This window comes from Myodes glareolus, chromosome 21, assembly GCF_982192425.1.
Source record: "Myodes glareolus chromosome 21, mMyoGla1.1, whole genome shotgun sequence".
In the NCBI taxonomy this organism is placed as follows: domain Eukaryota; kingdom Metazoa; phylum Chordata; class Mammalia; order Rodentia; family Cricetidae; genus Myodes; species Myodes glareolus.
Genome location: NC_142046.1, coordinates 43,715,927 through 43,738,078, shown reverse-complemented (window position 1 = coordinate 43,738,078; position 22,152 = coordinate 43,715,927).

Sequence of the window (22,152 nt, the reverse complement as noted above, 5' to 3'; positions counted from 1 at the left end):
TCTGGAGTTCAGCTGAAGGGCAGAGCACTTTTTGTAGTATGCACAAATCCCTGGGTTTGATTACCAGCACTGCAAAAAATATAAGTTATAAATTAAAATTTAAAAAAGAAAAATGAATATTGTACAGTATTTTTATGTTTTAAAGGAATAAGCAAGAACCATATGTGCATTTAAAAACAGCATTAGAGGGACTTAAGACACAATCTAGGTATTTAAGCATGGTGGAAAAATAATAAACGATATGGGATATTTTTGTCCTGGGTACCATTTTTAGCCATGTGACTATATTTTCTACTTAAAATAATTTTTTGAGACAAGTTCTCATTATGTAGCACTTGACTGGCCTGAAACTTGATATTTAGACCAGGCTGGACAGGAAACTCATATAGATCTATCTGTCTCTACCACCACGTATTAGGATTTGATGCTATCATGCCCCATATCAATATTAAATTTTAATATAAAGTATTTTTACACAAGTTTTTTTAAATGCATGATAGTTTCCTCTTTTAATTATTTTGAAGCATGTTTCTCACATGCCTCTTTTTGAAAAGTATGTCAAATTGTAAAAAATTTAATAGTAATTTTCAAGCATTGTATTTTGTGAGAACTTTGTCAAATTTTCTTAGGCTAAGGTAGCAACAATTAGTCTTAAGAAACTAATGAGTTAATATTAACATAGCTTTGAGAGATAAAAATGTTCCTTCGTTTGTTCATTAGATTAAAATCATAATCATTTTAAAAGTGATTTTTGGCCATGCTTACGGGCACTCCCACAGCTTGCTTTGCACCAAGGGTGGCCTTCTAGTTAGCCCTGTTTCTATATTAGGCAACTTAACTTTCACACAAGGATATCAGTCCTACTCCCAATTCAACTGTCTGTGAAAGCATATGGGTACTTATTTAATTGGCAACATAGACTAGCAGCACTCCAGGTAGTTGTCAGCAAATACAATCTTGAACTCATGCTGTCCAATACCAATCAAAATCTTGGCCAAGATAAATAATATTTAGGAAAGATTGATTGATAGAGTGGACATTTGCTATTTTTGGCAGATCAGTATCCAAATGCCCATTCTCTACTAGAGAAATTTCAAGATAAGGGGAGGCATAATCCTGATTTCCCTAGAAATACTAAAGAAAATATAAACACCTCCTCTATACCCTAGAATCTGGAAGCATATCTGTGATCTAGTCTTGATCAATAGCATGAGCTGTTATTCTGACATTTTATATTATGAAATAGTTGAGAAAGATAAAAAGACAATCGTGGATTTTTTTGTCACAGTAGTGGTAGCAGAAGTGAAATTGAGTAGAGTTCAGGCAAGAGTCTATTAGACAGTTAAGTGTCCTTTTACAGATAATTCCTATAGCAAAATATTTTCTCAGAATTTCCTCCTTTGATTCAAGTACATTTATCAAGTCTGATTCTCCAAGATTTTATGAATTATTCTGCAATCAATCAACACACACATGAAAGAATCACCCTTTTGAGGGTAAAAAGCATTTTCAACTGAACTTTAAAAGTATAACTAGAAAAGAATAAAGTTGGAGGACAAGAGTGGGAGAAATATACCATTGCTATGGTTTAGATATGATTCAAGTTTACTTTCCAGTTGTTCACCATGTTTTGGAAGCTTGACCAAGTTTCCTAGGTGGTCAAGTCAAGAGTTAGGGCCTACACAGAATCAACTAAGCAGGACTCACAAGACTCACATAGACTGAAGAAATAAACATAGATGTTGTGTGGGTCAGAGCATATACCTTATGGTTGTGTAGCTTAGTGTTCTTGGTGGGACTCCCAACAATGAGAGTAGGAGCTCTGACTCCTTTGTCTGCATTTAGGACCCTTTTCTTCCTACTGGGTTGCCTTGGCTAGCCTTGATATGAGAGTATGTGCCCAGTCTTAATCTCTTGTTAGACCATGTTCAGTGGATATCCCTGAAAGGTTTGTTTTTTTTTTTGAAGGGAACAAGAGGATGAGATTTGGAGTCGAGGGGATGTGAGGACTGAGAGGAGTGGAAAGGGGGGAAACTGCAATTGTGATGTAATATATAAGAGAAGAACAAAAGTTTAAATAAGAGTTGGTGCCTAATGAAAGGTGCTCAGGTTAACTAGATACCTCCTCTCAGTAAGGACTATTAAGACTCCACTATCTCTCTAGCTTTCTCTCTGACCTTAAGGTATTTTAATTTGATTCTACATTTCCTCTAACCACTGTGATGTGATTGGCCATGAAGCCTTCACCAGAGACAAGCTGATATCACTTTAAGGCCTAACTTCTACAATTATAAACCAAATAAATCTCTTTTCCTTTTAAAGTTATGAATCTTAGAGTATTTTATTATACTAACAGACATGGATACAGCCACATAAAAGATATAGCAGTTACAAAAATGCATACGCTTACAAAAATGGGAAATATGTTGTGATAGTATATGTCAACTTGACAAAACTGAAATTATCTGGGATGAAGTCGCAGTGAAGGACTGGCTGTATTAGGTTGCCCTGTGGGTATCTGTGGGGCATTGCCTTGATTACCTTAACTAAGGTGGATAGACCCACTAAGGTGTGTTGCACCATTTCTTAATTCCTTAAGCCTGGATTTTCAAGTGTATATGAGTAGAGAAATTGAACTAAATATAAGCAAGTATGCAATCATTGATCTCTGTTGCTGAATGTTGTCTGCTAGCTCCCTTGGTTCCTGCATTGTGGTTTCTCTGCTATAATAGACTGTTACTTGACATAATGAGCTAAAATAAACCCTTTATCTTACAAATTCTTTTGTCGGGTACTTTATGAAAGCAACAGAAAAGAAATTAAGATGCATATGGAATCCTAAATGTTCTGACCTCAAGAAATAATTGTAGAGGTGGCAGAAAAGTTAATGAAATCTAATGGGACATTATATATGAGAAATGTTTGTGATATTATTATAGTAGGACAAATGTCTAACAAGTATTCAGCTAATACAATAACTCAGAGGAGGAAAACAATGTCTTCCCTTCTATTAACAGGTTTTTACTGCTACTGAAGCTATTGCTAAAAACCATAATCTCTAAAGGCAGATGTGATTTATTCAGACATTTCAGAAAAACTACAAAACTGAGAAGCCACTAATAAAATAGAAATATAACAAAGATACATGAATTTAACACAAAGATGAAAGGGATACATGAAATATATTTATGGCATAAAGATTTTTTCAGTTCAGCATGATTTTCTGATTCTAAAATTTAGCAGCTGAACTGAAAAGAAGGATTGCCACTTATGAAACCCAAAATGAAAGTACAAATAGGGAGCTGGAGAGATGGCTCAGAGGTTAAGAGTCCTGGCTGCTCTTCCAGAGGTCCTGAGTCCAATTTCCAGCAACCACATGGAGGCTCACAATCATCTATAATGCCACCTGATACCCTCTTCTGATGTGCAGACAGAAAATTGTATATATAATAAACAAATTTATTAAAAATGAAAGAAAGTAGAAGTAGAAGAAATAGCTCAAGACACGGAGCAAAAAGTATATATGATGTACCTCTGCTTCTACCCACAAAAGATAAACTATTCTCAGACTTACTCACCAACTATAAACAATGAGAATACAGGGCAAACAAAACATATAAAGCAACCAGTTGTAAACATTAGTCTACAGGCATTGCAGGGTCTGATCCCTAGAGTTAGGAAACATAGAAATCTCAAGGGGCATCTCAAAAGAACTAGGACACAGCACCAAACCAGAGTTAAGAACACAGCAATCTCAAGGGTCATCTCTCTAGTACCAGGAGGCAGCACCAAGTCAAAGCCTAGTTGCTGAGTTCAAAGAACAGAGATCAGAATTCAAAACTTTCAAGATTAGTAGAAGTTATGGGGTAATCTCAATGACTTTTTTTTTCAGTTAAATCGGTGAACAACCAGAAATATGCATGTTTCTCCAGTGAACACTGCATTGAAGAAACAGTGAGTGGCTGTTGCAAGAGCATGAAACCAACAAAGCTCTTTGAACTCAACATTACCATAATGTATTTATTAGACAAACAATATAGGCAATATAAATAAGCCACGGCATGAGAAAGGATAGATGAGTTTTGTTGTCAAAAACCTTTTGTCTCTAAAGATTGGGTAGACAATAAAAAGAGACAAAACAAAAAAAATGATATCAAAGGAGGAAGGGGACTGAGGAAAGAACAAAGGAATCCACGCCCTACACTGTCAGGAACTGGCAACTGGATAGGCCAGAGACCTAGGGTAGAACAAAACACGACTAGCAAAAAAAAGAAAAAGAAAAAGAAAGCAATGAAATGATTCCTAATAATATTCTGCCATACTCATAGATTAGTGCCTTCTCCTATTGTCATTAGAGGGGCTTCTTTGTGAAGCAGATAGGAATGGGAGGATCTCCATCTGGTCCCTCTCCTTGAAGTTCAGGAAACCCTGAGAAAGAGGAATTAAGGATTGTAGGAATCAGAGAGGTTGGAGGACACCAGGAGAACATGACCCACTAAATCTACTAAGCAGAGATCACATGGGCTCACAGTGACTAAAGAGGCAAGCACAGAGCCTGCATGGTCTTGACATTACAATGTCCTCGGCATTACAGCTATTAGTTTGGTGTTTTGTGGGACTCCTAACAACAACTTCAGGTGTGTCCCTGACTCTTTTGCCTGCTCTTGTCCAGTCTCAATAGGAGGGCTTTCACCTTGTCTTTCTGCATCCTGTTTTGTCTTGTTTGGTTGTTGAAGGTCTGCTGTTTTGTGAAAAGAAATAAAAGGAGAGTGGATCTATAGAAGAGGGAAAGTGAGGGAGAGGTGCTTGGAGAAATAAAGGGAGAATAAACTGTGGTCAGGATATACTGTATAAGAGAAGGATCTAATTTCAACTTAAAAAAAAGAAATAGGCCCATTTTATCTATAAGATGCTAGAAGAAAACCTATAAAATTCATGAAACTTGCATTGTAACATAATTCTTTGATTTTTCTAAAAAGAGATTATTGATGAAATAGATAGTAATGCAGGTGTTCATCTTTACACATAGTTAAACAATAGGAAAAATAAATCTCTGGCAGAGTCTGACTGCAAATATATATATACATATATAAATATATAGCTATATATAATTTTTAAAATGTAATCACACAGAAAAAAATAAGAGAAAGTAATATATAAGGAGTTTCAGAACGTCCTAATAGGGTCCCATAGTTTATGGCTAAGTGCTAAACTCTATGCCCAGAGAGTGCAACTCCACAATACCAGGGAAAGATAAGAGTTTACTCAGAGCTTTTCACATTAACACAACTAGAGTGACGGGATTTTGTTGCTTTCATGACACTTCTTGTTCAAAACATTCAGGTAAGACATTGAATGAATATGACTAGTAATAAAGTTAAGCTATCCCTGGAGTAGGGGCTAACCTAGGCCCTGTGTATGGGCTAAATTAGCCCTGTAATAAAGACCAGTCAAGGCCAGTCCCATAGAAACTTCAAACCAAAGTCTACAGGCACTAAAAGACTATTGAGAGAGGGAAAATTAGTCTTCCCCAGAGAAGAGGCCCCTAAATGGTTATCCAATCCCTAGTGGTCATTCCTAAAAACATACATATATAAGCAACAGACTCAGCAGGTCATTTATATGTTTATTTGCATATATGCATTATGTGTGCATGTATGCATGTGATAATAATAATTAAAGAATAAGAGGCCATGAATTTGAAAGAAAGGGAATAACATCTGAAGAGAAAAGGAGGAGAGGAGAAATTATATAATTATATTTCAAATAAATAATAATATTTAAATGATAAAACAAAGGCCTTCAAAACTTAAATTAATACCCAATAATTACCCTCTGTAACAGATTCAGTACATTAAAAATAAATTTTTAAAAAAACTACTGCTCAAAATATAAAAGCCACAAAGTCTGACATCTAATTGCAAATTACTATTGCCCTGGTTCTCCTTGACAAGGCTGCAGCAAATGCTTATTTTTCCCACTTATTACAGTTTTTTTCAGGACTTATTTTTTTTAGTTATGTGTTTATTGTGTATACTTATACATTCTTAATTACTGAGTCATCTCTCCAGTTGATAATCCCAACTTTTGGGAGCAGAACATACATTTTTTGAAATACAGAGGGCTGGAGAAATGGCTCAGTGCTTAATAGCACTTGCTGATCTTTCAGAGAACCCAGGTTCAGTCCCCGGCACACACACGGAGTCTAGCGGTTACCTATAACTCCAGTTCTAGGGGATTCTGACCTCTGTGGACACCTCAAGTACACTGTGCACAGGCATACATCCAGGCAAAATACATTAAATTAAAAAATGCTGTTTGAAAGAAAGAAATCAATTAATCTGTCCCTATCATTTTGGCAGGCAAGAGCTGCTTATTGATACAATAGTAACAGGAGTGTTATGGATATAATCAGTTGATTTCTAATTGGATCTGTGGCCTGTTCCATAGAAGGGAGTTCATGTCTACTTCTGCAGACTTGGTCAAAGGCTGGAAAGGTCATAGCCACTGGAAATGTTGACCAATTGTCTCTTAAATGTTTATATTTATTTATATCCATAGGCTGGTGCAAAGAAGCTTGTCTTTGAAAAAAGAAAAAAGCCAGTTAACGAGAGGCTTATGGCTGAATGGTTGGTCAAGGTTCTGTGAGAACAAGTAACTATTGAGTGAGCAGATTAAACGAATTAATACACATATCTTCCACTCCAAGACTCAAGAAATATTGGAGGAGGCTGAGGTAATGTGAGAGCCATAAAGCATCGTCTTACGGGCATGGCTGTGACACTCATGGCCTCACAGCAGCTGCAGGTATCTGACCAAATGCCTGCACAGGAATGAGCTGGCAAACCTTTGGTCATAAATGGAGCAGATGCCTATGGGTCCCCACCCACCAAGGAGATCTAACAGCAGCTGAGAGCTCTGGAAGAAGAGAAATGACTGCCTTACCTATATAGTCACTAGTGAGTCACTCACATCTTAGTGTATAGATTCACACCTACACCCGCACAAGGGTCCTGGTAAAACTCAGTGGGTCACAAAGCAAAACAAAACAAAACAAATATGAGCAGTTCTTCCCAGAGAGATCCTTCCTCTGGCGAAGGACGGCTATGCAGTCGGAGGCCCACATTGGAGCACCGGATTGAGCCCCCCGAGGTCCGGAGGGGGAGCGGAAGGAGGAGGAACATGAAAAACGAAATCAGTACTGCGAGGGATGCTATCACCCACTGATACAAGGGAACGGATCTGATGAGAGTTTACCAGGGCCAGCCGGACTGGGACTGAACGAGGACGTGATCTAGCCAGATTCTCGGAATTTGGCCGGATTCTCTGACTGTGGCTGGCCCGGGGTCTTTCTGAAAAGCCATTGACTATGACACTGGGACCTGTTTCCTCTGCATATGCTGGATTTTGGGGATCCAGTCTGTTTGGATGCTCGCCTTCCTGGACCTGGAGGGAGGGGGAGGGAGCTGGAGCTTCCCACAGGGCAGGAAACCCTGACTGCCCTGGGGGACGGAGGGGAAGGAGGGGGGGAGTGGGGGGAGTGGGAGGGTGTTGGGAGGGGGGCGGAAATGGAAACTTTTATAATTTAATAAAATTTACTAAAAAAAAACAAATATATAGAAAACTGACATATGCATTTAATGGAAGGAGGTATAAGAGAAAGATAAGAGAGGGTAGAGGTTTATCGGTTGAACTGAAGACCCACTCCATGAAATGAAACCCATACTTGACATTGCTTAAGTAAACAGAACCTGAGACTATATAGGTCATGCTCCTAGGAGAAAACCTTATTAGAATCATTCTACAAAGGAATAGCAATAAAATTACTCCTACTGACATACTGCTATACTCACAGACCAGTGCCTCACTCAAACCTCACCAGAAAAGTTTCTTCATGCAGTAGATGGGAACTAACAGAGGGACTCGGAACTGGGCAATGTGCAGAGAGTGAGAGACTTTGGAGCACTCAGTCCTAAATGGGATGTCTTTATCAGTCCCTTCCCTCAAGGAACAGAGAGCTATGCAAAAGAAGAGGTAGAGAGTCAGGGGTGATGGATAATACCAATGAAACAGTGTCTTCCAGACCCAACAGGACTGATGGACATATGAACTCACAGACACTGTGGAAGAATGCAGAAGACCTACACAGGTTCAAGTCAAACGGGATCCCACAACTGAGAGGGGGAAGTGGGCACAGGCTCACAGCCCCAGCTAAAGACTATTTGCAACTCATATCCACTAAGAAAGAAAACATTTTCTCAACGTAGTGTCACTGGGTATATCAACCACACTCCCAAGCAGGCCTCATGCCCAGAAATAGTTTGCCAATGCAAACCCAACACCATTGTTTATTTGGAGGATTTATTTGGGGGTGAGGGGGTAACTTTTTGTTTTTGTTTTTGTTTTTTTGCCTTATTAGTCTTTTGCTTGTTTGTTCTGATTTTTGTACTTGTGTTTTCTAAGGTTGTTTTTTTTTAAGAGAGAGAAAAAGAGAACAAATAGTTGAGTGGAAAAGGAGAAGATATAGAAATTGGAGGAAAGGAAAAAACATTAAAAATATATTTTATGAAATTTTAGAAATAAAATTTAAAAATGAAAATAAGACTGAGTGAAGAGACAAGTGTGACTGAATTTTATAAACATAAAAATTGTCAGAAAAAATATATAGCTTTTTTTAACTTGCTAACCATAAAATGTAGGCAAAAGAAGTCTGGCTATAATTAGGAAAAGCAAATAAAATACTAACACATAACCATTAGCATACCTATTGTCCAAAAAAAACAAAGCAAAACCAAAAAACAAAAGTGTTGAGTAGAACATGACTTGAAATCTTTAGTTTCCTGAAGATCTTCCATGTTGATTTCCATAGCTTACATTCCCACCAGCAGTCCACAGGGTTCCTCCAACCCCTCTCCATCACTCTTACCAGATTTTTTTTTTAAGACACGGAAGTCCAATTTGTGTTACCCAACTATTCTGTTTTGTTTTAGTTTTTTTGTTTTTCAAGACAGGGTTTCTCTGCAGTTCTGGAGCCTGTCCTGGCACTCGCTCTGCTTTGTAGACCAGGCTGACCTCAAACTCACAGAGATCCAGCTGTCTCTGCCTCCTGAGTGCTGGAATTAAAGGTGTGCACTACCACCGCCCAGCTTATCCAACTATTCTTAGAAAAGAGGCCTAGCCTAGAGTGTGGCCACCTCACCAGGACTCACACCATTCATAGAAACTGACTCTTCCTCTTCTAACAGCTGTCAAATACCAGTAACTCCTCAGTTAGTACGAGAGTTCAGACCCAGCCCACACTCCTTCCGGCTGGGATTTTCTCTTGTTTGATCTTGCACAGATCTTGTGTATGTTGTCACAATCACTGTGAGTTCACATGTATAACTTCCATGTGGTATCTGGGAAAGACTGTCCTTGAAGTTATGGTGGAGGTTTAGTGATAGATATTTGAGTGAGGTAAGATGAAATCTGAATGCAGTTTTATTTTATACTTCTCTGATAGATAAAACTGTTGAGCATTTTACATGTATTTATTGGCCATCTGTAGTTTGTCCTTCTAGAACTGTGTATTCATTTTGATTGCCCATTTACTAACTGAATGATTTAGGCAAGGAGGAGAGAGGCATGTTTGATATTTTTTATTTCTTTAAATAGTGTAGATATTAATCCTCTGAACAAAATTTTCTCTCATTCTGGAGGCTTTCTTTTCACTACAATGTTTCTTTTTCATGAAGAATCTTTTTAATTTCATGCAATCCCATTTGTCAATTCTTGGAATTATTTCCTGAACCACTGAAGTTTTTTCTTGCCAATGCCTATACTTAAAGTGTGTTCCTTATGTTTTCTGCTAACAGTGTCTACAATCCAACTCTTACATTAAGATCTCTGACCCATTTCGAATTGATGTTTATACACAGTGAGAGAAATAGAGCTACAATAAGACCTGGCTATTCAGGCAAACTTGGGTGCAGGGGGGTGGGGTGGAAGGTGGAAGTAAGGGGAGATGGTTAGAGAGAAGGGAGAGGGGGAGGATTGGGAATGACTTGAGGGAATGGGAGGGAGGGAGAAAGGATGGATATGGGACTAGGGAAGTATATAGCTCAACTAAGGGAGCCATTTTAGGGTTTGTAAGAGTCTTGATTCTGGAGGGGTTCCCAGGCACAAGGAGAGGTCCCCAGATTGTTCCCTGGGCAGCAGAGAAGAGCGTACCTGAACTGGCCCTGGTCCATAACCATACTGATGAATATTTTGTATATCACCATAGAACCTTCATCAGGCGATGGATGGAGATAGAGACAGAGACCCACATTGGAACACTGGACTTAACTCCCTAGGTCCAAATAAGAAGCAGAAGGAGGGAGAATGTGAGCAAGAAAGGCAGAACTAGAGTGAACCTTCATCTGACGATAGATGGAGATAGAGACGGAGACCCACATCGAAGCACTGGATTGAGCCCCCAAGGTCCAAATGAGGAGCAGAAGGAGAGAGATCATGAAAAAGGAAATCAGAACCGTGTGGGGTGCGTTCACCCTCGGATACAAGGGGACTAATCGAATGAGAGCTCACCAAGGCCAGCTGGACTGGGACTGAACGAGCATGTGATCAAACCGGAGTCTCTAAATGTGACTGACATGGGGGCTGACTGAGAAGCCATTGTCAATGGCACTGGGTCTTGTTTTGTCTGCATGTACTAGCTTTCTGGGATCCTAGTCTGTTTGGATGCTCACCTTCCTAGACCTGGAGGGAGAGGGGTGGAACTTGAACTTCCCACAGGGCAGGAAACCCTGACTGCTCTTAGGACTGAAGAGAAAGGAGGGGAGGGAGTTGGGGGGGGGAGGAGGAGAGGGAGTGGGGGAAATGGGAGGGTATGGGGAGGAGGGGAGGAAGTGGAAATTTTTATAAACAAATAAATAAATTAATAAAAAAAGACCTGGCTATTAACACTCTTGGGAATACACATAAGGGTCCAAGTCAGCATATCATACAGACCTGCTCATCCAAGTTTATTGAGACATTATTCACCATAGCCAAGTTACAGGATCAATGTGACTATTATCAACAAGTCAATGGATACAGGCAATGTAATATGTATACACAATGGAGTTTTACTCAAACATAAAGAATGAGATTTGTGATTTTCAAGAAAATTGGTGATTTTAGAGATCACCATATTAAGCAAAATAAACCATGCCCAGAAAGACAAATATGTTTTCTGTCATATGGAGAACCTTAGATAAAACACACACACACACACACACACACACACACACACACACACACACACACACACACACGCAACATTGAAAACAGAAAGGGAGTTATTTCAGAGGAGAAAGAAGACTATGGGGGTGGGAGGGGGAGAGTTCTAGAAAGTGAATGTTGGCAAAGTACATGATATACCTCACCAAAAACATCATTAAGAAGTTCATCACTTTGTACAATGAGTATACACTAATAAAAACATTCCTAAAAGGCAATAAGCTTGAATTTTTATGTACTGTTGTATAAAATGTAAAATGGTGCAGTTGCTATGAAGAACAACTTAATGCCCCATCAAAATACTAAAAATCATTATGATCCAGTAATTTTGTTTCTGAGTATACATCCAAAAGAAGAGAAATATCCAAGATTTATGCATATCTACACTCATGGTAGCACAATTCACAATAATCAAGAGATGGAAGTCTGTGCTGGGACTAGACCTGGAGTGAACAGGCCTGGCCTCCACAACATGCTCTGAAAGCAACCATATTATTGATGCCAAATCACAAATCCACCCAGATAAATGCAGCTGAGGTTGACAAAGTCACAGGCAAGCTTAATGGCCAGTTTCAAACCTGCGCCATCTGTGGGACTATTCAGGATGGGTGACTCAGAGGCTCTGATCCTCCAATTGGCTAAGGCTGATCTGGAACTACCTGAAAGAACATTTTACCAAAAGAATTCAGAAAATATTTGTCATAAAATAGTGAGAAACCAGAGAGAAAGAGAATGGATGGATGGGAGCAGCTCCACATATCAACCAGTGGGTGAATGAGTAAAGGGTGAATATGCACAAAATGGAATATTACTAAGCTTTTTCATGTATATTGGTTGTACAAAATAAGAAGTTTCATTATGACATTTCCATGCATTCATAAAATGTACTTTGAGCTTTTCTATCCCAGCCCCACTTTCACTTGTCCCTTTCTCTAATAGTACTGCTTTACCTTCATAGTCTCTTTTTCAAGATTCCACATATGATAGAAAACATATGATACTTCCTTTTATAGAAATGGCTTGTTTTACTTAATATGATGATCTCCACTTCTATATACTTTCCTTCAAATGACAGAGTTTCATTCTTTATGGCAAAAACCTAAATATTCTTCAGAGTGAAGAAAAATTATTACAGGGGAAACCTGATTTTCAGTAACAGAATGAACAATAAAATCAAAGATAACTGAGAAAAGATAAATGACATCTACACTTCATTTAAAATGGTGCAATACTAAATATATTAGGAAAGATTAGGTATGTATAAAATGAGCCATGGATAAACTATTAAAGAGACAAGAAAATAATTATAATTTTACAAATTCATCAGATTAATTAAGATAAAAACCTAAAAAAATTCATCTAACCAAAAAACTGTCAGGGCTTTAGACAGTGTGGAACAAAGAAGAGGCAAAAACCCAGTACTATTCATAGTACTAGCCAAGATATGAAACCAGTACGTGTCCAAAGATAAATGAATGAATAAAGAAAGTATTGAATATGAATAAATGATGAAACCAAATAAGATTCCTAGCACTCAGGAAGCTGAGGCAAGAGGATCATAAATTCAAGGCTAGCCTAGGCTACATAGTAAGTTTGAGGACAGCCTTCCCTGAACAGTATGACCCTATCTTAAACCCATGAACACGGGGTGGGAACATAGCACAGTAGCAGAGCACTTACAAAGCATCCACAAACCCTGGCTCAACCCCCAATACCATAAGACAAAACAAAACAGAATACAATTAACATGAGGACACACTAACAGAAACTTCCCAAAAACATGGCACACAGAGAAAAGAAACTAAAAGCAATGTAATAAATAATATGTTAAACATTATCATATATAATGGAATATTACATAGTCATAAAGAAAAATGGAATATCAGTTGCAGCAAAATGAATGGAACCAAAAGGCATTAAGTAAAATAAGTCAGAAACAGAAAAGCAAATATCATGTTTTTTTCTCACATGTAAAAGCTTTTAAATATTCATCCTGAATATTAAATAATAAGGCTTACTAGAGGCTTAAAGGAGAAGAAAAATGAGTTTTTTTTTTAAAAAAAAAAAAAAAGACCTGTAAGGGGCTGGAGAGATGGCTCAGTGGTTAAGAGCAATGGCTGCTCTTGCAGAGGACTCGGCTTCAATTCCCAGCACTGACATGGCAGCTCACAACTGTCTGTAAGTCCTGTTCCAGGGGATCTGACCTCCTCACACAGACATTCTTGTAAGCAAACACCAATTGCACAAAAAAATTTAAAAATAAATAAAAATTTTAAAGACCTGTAAAACAAGAACCAAAACACAGAAAGAAAAAACTAAATTCTGGTGCTCTACAGCACAGTGAAATGACATATTCATACCACTCTAGTATATAATTTTATGAAGATACAGAAGACAGGGATGAAGGGTTGTTTAGAAGTTAAGAAGTTAAGAGCTCTATATACTCTTGCAGAGGTCCTGAATTTGGTTCCTAGCACACACACTGTGGCTCATATCTGTAACTCCAGTTCCAGCAGATTCAACACTCCCTTCTGACCCCCATAGACACAGGTGGCACACACAAACACAAGCATGAAAAATACTCATATACAAATAATTAAATTTTTAAAATAATTTAAGAAGGCATAAAAGAAATATTTAATCCCAGTACTCGTGAAGTGAAGGCATGCAGATCTCTGGGAGCTTGAGGCAGTCCTGGTCTATCTATGAGTTCCAAGCCAGCCATGACTACACAGTAAGACCCTGTATCATAAAAAAAATTAAAAAATAAAAAAGATACTCAAAAACTCAGACATAAAGACATGATAAGGAAGGACTCAAGTGGGTTAGAGTGTTTCATGTCCAAGCATGATAATCTGAGTTCAGATCAAATCACATGAGCATGCCTGTAACCACAATATGGTGAGGAGTGAGGACAAAAAAATTGCCAGGGTTTGCTGGCTTCCAGACAAGCTCCAAGTCCAATTAAATACCATCTCAAGGAATAAAACAGGACACCCAATATCCTTCTCCAGCATCCTCAGATGTATAGGCTTGCATATGCACATATATATGCACCACATCTGCATACATGTGCCATGATTTGTAGACTTTGGGACTGACCTGAGGAATAAAGAAACAACAGACATACTTAGAGAAGAACTGGCATCCAGCAGGCCATGTGCTCTGATGGAGATGCATCTGGACACTCAGTGAGTTTATTATATAGAGCTGAAGGAAGAGTTAGGTCTATTATATACAGATAAAAGAAGAGGTTAACTAATCTTGGTAAGGGATGTCTGTAGGTGTGCAGTCTCAGGCTTCAGCCATTTCATAGGAGGAAGTTGTCCCCCCAAAACAGTATCTGACAAAATTTAATATGTACTCAGAATTTTTTAATCTAGTGAACTAGGTGAAATTTCCTTATCCAACTATTAAAGAGCATCTGTCAAAAGCCTACAATAAATATCATATTTCATGAGAGAATGGATGCTTTTTCCTAAGATCAGAAAGAAAACAAAGGTTTTTAGTACTTATTTTAATGACCTAATATTCAGATCACTACAAATGGAGTAATACAAGAAGCTAAAGGTGCGCAGAAAATAAAAGATAGAGTAGCAATGTAGTTTCTGCACAGTAATCATGAAGCATACAGAAAATCCCCTCATTAAAAAAATAAATAACCAGGGTCTGGAGAGATGCCTCGTGGCTAAGGACACTCATTGCACTTGCAGAGGACCCAGGGACACTTCCCTACATTCACATGGTTGCTCACAACTGTCTGTAACTGCAGATCTAGTTACAATGCCTTCATCTAACCTCCTCAGACAAACCAGGGCAGGGGATATGGTTCAATGGTTAATGCCTGGATGTTCTTACAGAGTACCCAGGTTTCCAACACCAACATGACAGCTTACAACCATCTGTAACTCCAGTTCCAAGAGATCCAGAACCCTCTTCTGTGCTCCAAAGGCATAGGATGCATGCAGTGAACTTAAATGCAACAGGCAACACACAATTCCACATAAAATAAAAACAAGTAAAAAAAAAGTGTTAGTAAATGAAATGAACTACTGCATTACTCTTTACTTTGCTAATATTGTATTATTTCTATTTTCTAAAGTTTTGGTGCCAATATGAGTTTTTCATTTAATATGTAAATAACTTCTTCTTTAGCTCTGTATTTTGTATGTATTTCATCCATCTTCGAACTTGAGATGCTTGCATCTCCTTTGTTATTCTTTACATGAACTATTCATGCCTCCCACCCCCAAGGGTAAGTTCTTTCTTTTAGTTCTAAATGTTCTTCAATGCTTTAAATATTTTACTTATTGGTATTTGGTTATAAACATTTCAATTATTTAGTCTGTTTTCCATGTTTATAAACTTTCTCCTCATGATCTTTGGATACATGCTTTAGTCTCCACTGCATCTGGACAGCATTTTTACGTCACCCAGGCTTTCTTCAGTGGCTCTGACATGGTGCCAAGTCTCATCTTCTCACCATGACATTCAGTTCTGGGGTTTCGACTGCACCTGAGGATATACCTTCACCAGTGGTTTCTCTTCAGGAACTCTAGCTCTACAACACAGTACCAAGCCTCAAGTGTTCTCCATGACACTTTCATGGCTGCAAAGCCAGTACCACCGAGGCGATTCTTACACTACCAAGTTTACTGCCTGCCTAAGGTACAGCCTTGACTGCCTGTGGATCGTAGTTTCTGTGTGCTGACTCTTCCCAGAGACACTTCCCAGAAGATTTTGTCTCGATGATTCTGGTCCTTCTTAATCACAACTAATTTCCCAGTTCCAGCTAATGTGTGGTAATTATTCCAGTAAAATAAAGGTTTTACTTTAGTGGTGCTGGTCTCTTGCTAATCATGGATCTTTATTGAGTCCCAGCTAACCAGAAATACAGATTTTTTAATTCAAAAACAGCTCTCAGACTTCCCTCTGACCTTCACAACCCAGGCCTCTTTCATATGCACTGTATGCAATATTATCTTCTAAGTTCCCACAATAGTTCATTAAGCTCTGAACCTGGCTTCTCCAGCCCAAAGTCTTTCTACAATATAGTGAGGTCTTTCATAGGAATACCTCATGAAGCTGATAATAATTTCTCTCTTAGGAGCTCTATTGCTATGATAAAACACTATAACCAAAAGCAGCCTGGGAAGGAAGGTGTTTAATCTTAGAGTTCATAGTCTGTCATCTAGGGTAGTCAAGGTAGGAACTCAAGGCAGGAACTCAGAGTCAGGAACTGATTCTGTGGAGAAATGCTTCTTACTGATTTGCTCAACCTGCTCCTTTATACCATCCAGGACCACCTGCCAAGGGATGACACCATAGATAATGAGCTGATCCCTCCCACATCAATTAGTGATTATGAAAATGCACTACAGACTTGCCAGTAGGCGAATCTTATGGAAGTATTTTATTTTTCAGTTGAGAGTCCCTCTTCCCAATGACAACTTCTGTTAAATTGACATAAAACTTGCCAGGTAACCAGGGTTTCTCATATGGAAGGCAAAAACTCTAATACCAAGCAACATCTCCAGCTTGGATTGGATTCCTTTTATTGTTGAGCAATCTACTGTATGGTTATATCTTGACTTACTATTTTTATGGATATTTAGAGTATTTATTCTGTTATTTTACTTTTTGTGCTGTTTATAAATAAGTTTGCTACAAACATTATGTTGAAAAAAATGTTTCGTGAGCTGAGTGGTGGTGGTGCATGCCTTTAATCCCAGCACTTGGGAAGTAGAGGCAAGCAGATCTCTGAGTTTGAGGCCACCCTGGTCTACAGAGGGAGTTGCAGGACAGCCAGGACTATACAGAGAAACGCTGTCTTGAAAAGAAAAAAAAATAACCAAACAAACTAAAAAAAAAAAACCCACAGACATTTTGTAGGAGTATGCTTCCTTTTATCTTGGCTAACACTGTAGAAGTGGAATTGTCAGACCATACAAATTCTTGATCTTATAAAGAAAGCCAGATGAATTCCCAAAGTAGTTTTATTTCCAAAGCTGTGGTGAATCTATAGCATACAGAGGTTAGTGTAATAATGCTGTAGCTATCAATGATCATGATATAACATATAACTCTATTTATGACCTCCTTTAATTTATACTAGCAGTATTTTATATAAATCTTGAACACATTATGTCAAATTTATTATTATGTATTTTATTTTGTAAATGGTATAGATTTAAAACTTACATTATCTAGTTACTTATTTCAAATAGAGAATGAAACTTGGACAATACTCTTGTATTTCAGTTTTGTGAAAAGAATGCAAGCATCTCAAGTTTGAAGATTGATGAAATACATACAAAATACAGAGCTAAAAAGAGAAGTTGTTTGCATATTAAATGAAAAACTTATATTGGCACCAGAAACTTTAGAAAATAGAAATAATACAATATTAACAAAGTAATGAGTAACACAGTTCAAAACTCCATCACCTAGCCAAGATATCATTTAAAATTATTTACAATGAAAATTATACCATCCACTTTCTAAGCACAATAAAGATACCTGCAAATCCATAATAATACAAAGATTCTATGACAAACTGCAGTCATCTAAGGATATAATATTTGCATCAGAATGATGGCTTAAGAGATTTTAAAAATCTTCAAGAGTGGAGGAACCTTAGTAATCAATGAATCTTCCCAAACATAGCACTATGGATCACCCACATAAAATTTTCAGTCACATTTCTGGCTTCTATCCAGTAGATTCTAGTATTATTTCTTCTCCTCAGTCGTAAAATTCTGAAATGTCTCCCAACATGGGCAAATGTTCTCTAGGGGGCAAAACCATCCCCTAATTATCCATGTAGACTATAACAGATTGACAAAAAATATGTAATACAAGTGCTAAATAAGAATTCCTGAAATAGAAGAAACATGCTGCTATGAAAAATCTAATAGCAATCTGGAACTAAACTAATAAAAAAAAATTAGAAAAGCCTAAACACTGGGTATGGATTACAAATGCAGGAAGAAAAGTGGACCATCAATAAGGAAAAACACAAGACAATCTTTTGTTTATGACATAGTTACATAGCTGGTTTAAAAAACTAATAATTGTTAGCATCTTTTTTAGTACAGGAAAGCAATATCAAAACAAGCAATTTCATTATACCATTATGACCATCTAGAAGTAGGGATAAGTTTGATGTGAGATTCCCCTCTGTATGCTGTGAATATCATTTGTTAATAAAGGAACTGCTATGGGCCTATAGCAGAGCTATAGGTGAACAGAGCTAGGTGGGGAAAACTAAACTGAATGCTGGGAGGAAGGAGCAGAATCAGAGAGAAGTCATGTAGCCCCATCAGAGATGGATGCCAGAACTTTAGCCAGTAAGCCACAGCCACATGTCAATACACAGATTAATAGAAATGGGTTAAATTAATATGTATGAGTTAGCTAATAAGAAGCTAGAGCTAATGGGTCAAGCAGTGATTTAAATAATACAGTTTCTGTGTGATTATTTCAGTTCTAGGTGGCCGTGATGAACAAGCAGACCCCTCCAACAAACTGGTGCCAACATGATTGACTAAAATCCACTTGAAACCTGAGAGGGTTTGAAAAGGAATTCTAGACACAAAATACAGAGTTTAACACAGCTTCTTGCTGTTTGCTGGTGGCATGCTACAGCTCCTTTAAGGAAGGTTTTTCTGACTCAGGAGCAACAGAAAAAAAAGCCACACTGTTTTTAAATGCTGGCTTTCTGGGCCATGCTGCCAGCGTGACCTCTGGCTCTTTCAAGAGACCAAGTAATTGAATGGGGTTTGTGATCAATGTACTACTTGCTTGCTTGGTGGCAACACGGACCAGTTGTGTTCCTAGAGATGGGACAGTGTGCATGGCTTTTGGAGGTGGCAAGCAGGTCCACCATGCTGGACTGGGCAGGGCAAGCAGAAAGTACCATATATACCATAGTAATGCCACAGCTTAAGTTTTTAAGAAATGTTTAGCATTTTAAGACGTGTTCCTGGACAGTAAAGAATTACAGATACACAATAGGACATAAAAGACCTCTAAATGGGTCACAGTGTGTTTTTAAAATGTACATGGACTTGGAAGAGTGAAGAAAAAGAGTATAGAAAGTTAAATAAATGGTTTACAAAAAAATGAAATAAAACAAAGTCTTTAAAGAGACAGAGTTCAGGCAGTCATAGATTAAAGGAGTAAAGATAATAAAATAAATATTAAAAAGTAATAGAGTAAGAAAAGCCACATAAAGATGGAGTATACACAGAGAGTATGAATTATGTATATTGTTCTGTTTTCTTTGATTTTTTTTTACTGTGAAGAAGTACAAAAAGACATTTCATTGTATGGGCTGCTAAGCTAAATCAGCATGTATATTATAAAGGTGTCTTGACTTCAAAATTTGTCTCTAAGGATATGTTGCTTTGGAAAAGAGGTTCTTCTTTTGTTTCCACAGAGAATGAGAACCTGTGGAATTCTTCCAGACTAATACGGTTTGATGGACCAAGAGCCCCTGAAAGGTTGCCTTGAACACCCCTCAAAAATTACTTTGCCCAATAAACAGCAGGGAGCAGTTGGAGAAAACTATGCCCATATTCCCAAATATTGTTTATGAAGGTTTGTTTACATTTAAAAGGGGGTATGTTATAGAGATTTACATTGGTATGGATACTATATGTATATATATGCATATTTTTGCTCGTGATTAAGGTATTGTGATTATGCAGTTCATTTAAAAATGTAATGTATAATTAAGAAATATAAGTTAATAGATAGTTATCTATAATAGTCAAACTTCTAGTCATGTTAGTTAGGTTTTCTAGATATATAGAGATATATTTCAGTTACATTGGTATTCTTCAAATCTTTCAGATATCCTTCTGGAGTCTTTGATGGAGTTGAAGAATTGATAATTATAGTTTTCCTTAATTATGATAAAAGATAAAGTAGATATAAATATTGTAACTGTAATTCTAGCTTGATACCTGTTTTGTTGAATGTAATTCTACTATGTTAAAGATAAAGCCTTCTTTTTTATTTAAGCAGAAAAGGGGAGGTGATGTGGGATTGCCCTCTGTATGCTGTGAATATCATTGGTTAATAAAGGAACTGCTTTGGGCCTATAGCAGAGCTATAGGGGAACAGAGCTAGGTGGGGAAAACTAAACTGAGTGCTGGGAGAAAGGAGGCAGAGTCAGAGAGAAGCCATTTAGCCCCACCAGAGACAGACACCAGAACTTTAGCCAGCAAGCCAGAGCCACATGGTTATACACAGATTAATAAAAATGGGTTAAATTAATATATAAGAATTAGCCAATAAGAAGCTAGAAATAGTGGGCCAAGCAGTGATTTAAATAATATAGTTTCTGTGTGATTATTTTAGTTATGGGCGAAAATCTTTAAAAAGTTAAAATATTACTGAAAGATATTGGCAGATTCCTTAATTTCATGGCTCTGCACTTCCCTAAATTAAAAAGGGATGCAGAAGAATCAAAAACAGAAAAAAAATTGAAAATTTAACCAATGGCTATAAAGGAGGGGAGGAAAGGGCTGTCAGAATACAGACAGCTTCTAAAAGAAAGAAAGGCAAAGAATTTCTCATAGACAGTATCAAGAAGAAACCTAATTCTGACAAAACCTTAATTTTAGACTAGTGAAAATAATTTCAGACTTCTGAGTTCCGGACCTGCATGGTAATAAATGTTGGTTGATTTAAACAAGCATGCCTGTGACTTGGCACTACAGCAATAGGAAACCAATACAAAACACACTCCTAGAAATTGTTTTAGCAATGGTTTTACAAGACAGTATCATTTTGTAAGGTTTGCAGAAGTAATATAACCACAATCAGGTCAGACAACCATATGTCACTTTTCTCACACTGGGTGGCACTGGTGTGACTACAGGTATCAGGAAAGTTGAGTCAGAGACACACTTAATTCAGGCTTAGTTGTACATATCTGTCATCATTTCCACAGTTATTGCTAGCTGCCCCGCTGTCAGGATGACTTTCACAAACATATTTCATTTTACCCACTCACACAAAACAGGTACCAAAACTGGAACCTCAAGCAAGCACGATGGGAAAATGTAAGCCTGCAGGGGGGAAATTCAGCACTAACTACTACTACTCAACAATGTTTCATAATAATCAACTAAACCTACTAAAACTAAAGAGCAAGCTGCTTGCTTCTGATACATAAACCTATGAAGTAGTTTTTCTGCATATACTTCATAAGACTATCCTAGAATTCAAAGGCACTGTATAGAGGTGGGGAACTGACATATTCTAACAGTGTTGATATTGTTTTGAAAGGCTTTAAAGTACATTGATGAGAAAATGAACTAAATAATCCTCTTTCTGAGATAGGAAACAGGCTTCCTGAATGAGGGAAATTATATACAGTTTAAGTTGAAGATGGTTAAACAAAAACTTAGAATTAATCCTATATTAGAGTTAGAAATAGCAGTACAGTTATGTGATGTAATTTAGTTTATAATCACATTACATATATGTGTTGCATGTATTTATGTTTATGTGTGTACAATTCCTTGGCAAAGTCCCAAAAAGGACAGGTCCAGTAGCAATAATCTTTAGTATCTATACTGTAGTTTCTAATTTCCAATGAAGTATAACTCATTAGAGAATATGTGCTGAGAGGGAAATGTGATTTAGACACACCATTCAGAATTCAGTATATTGTTATATAAGGAAGAAAAATATTATCACAGACTGGAGACAATTGCATCAAAGGAAATCCGGGTTTGGAGTGGAGAATGTTGGCCCACCATTTGTAAGACCCTGGGTTCAATCACCCATATTGAAAATAAAATCAAGATATATAATGAATTACAGTCATCATGGACTAAAAATGAAATAGTTTGATAATTCTAATAGACTGAAATGCAT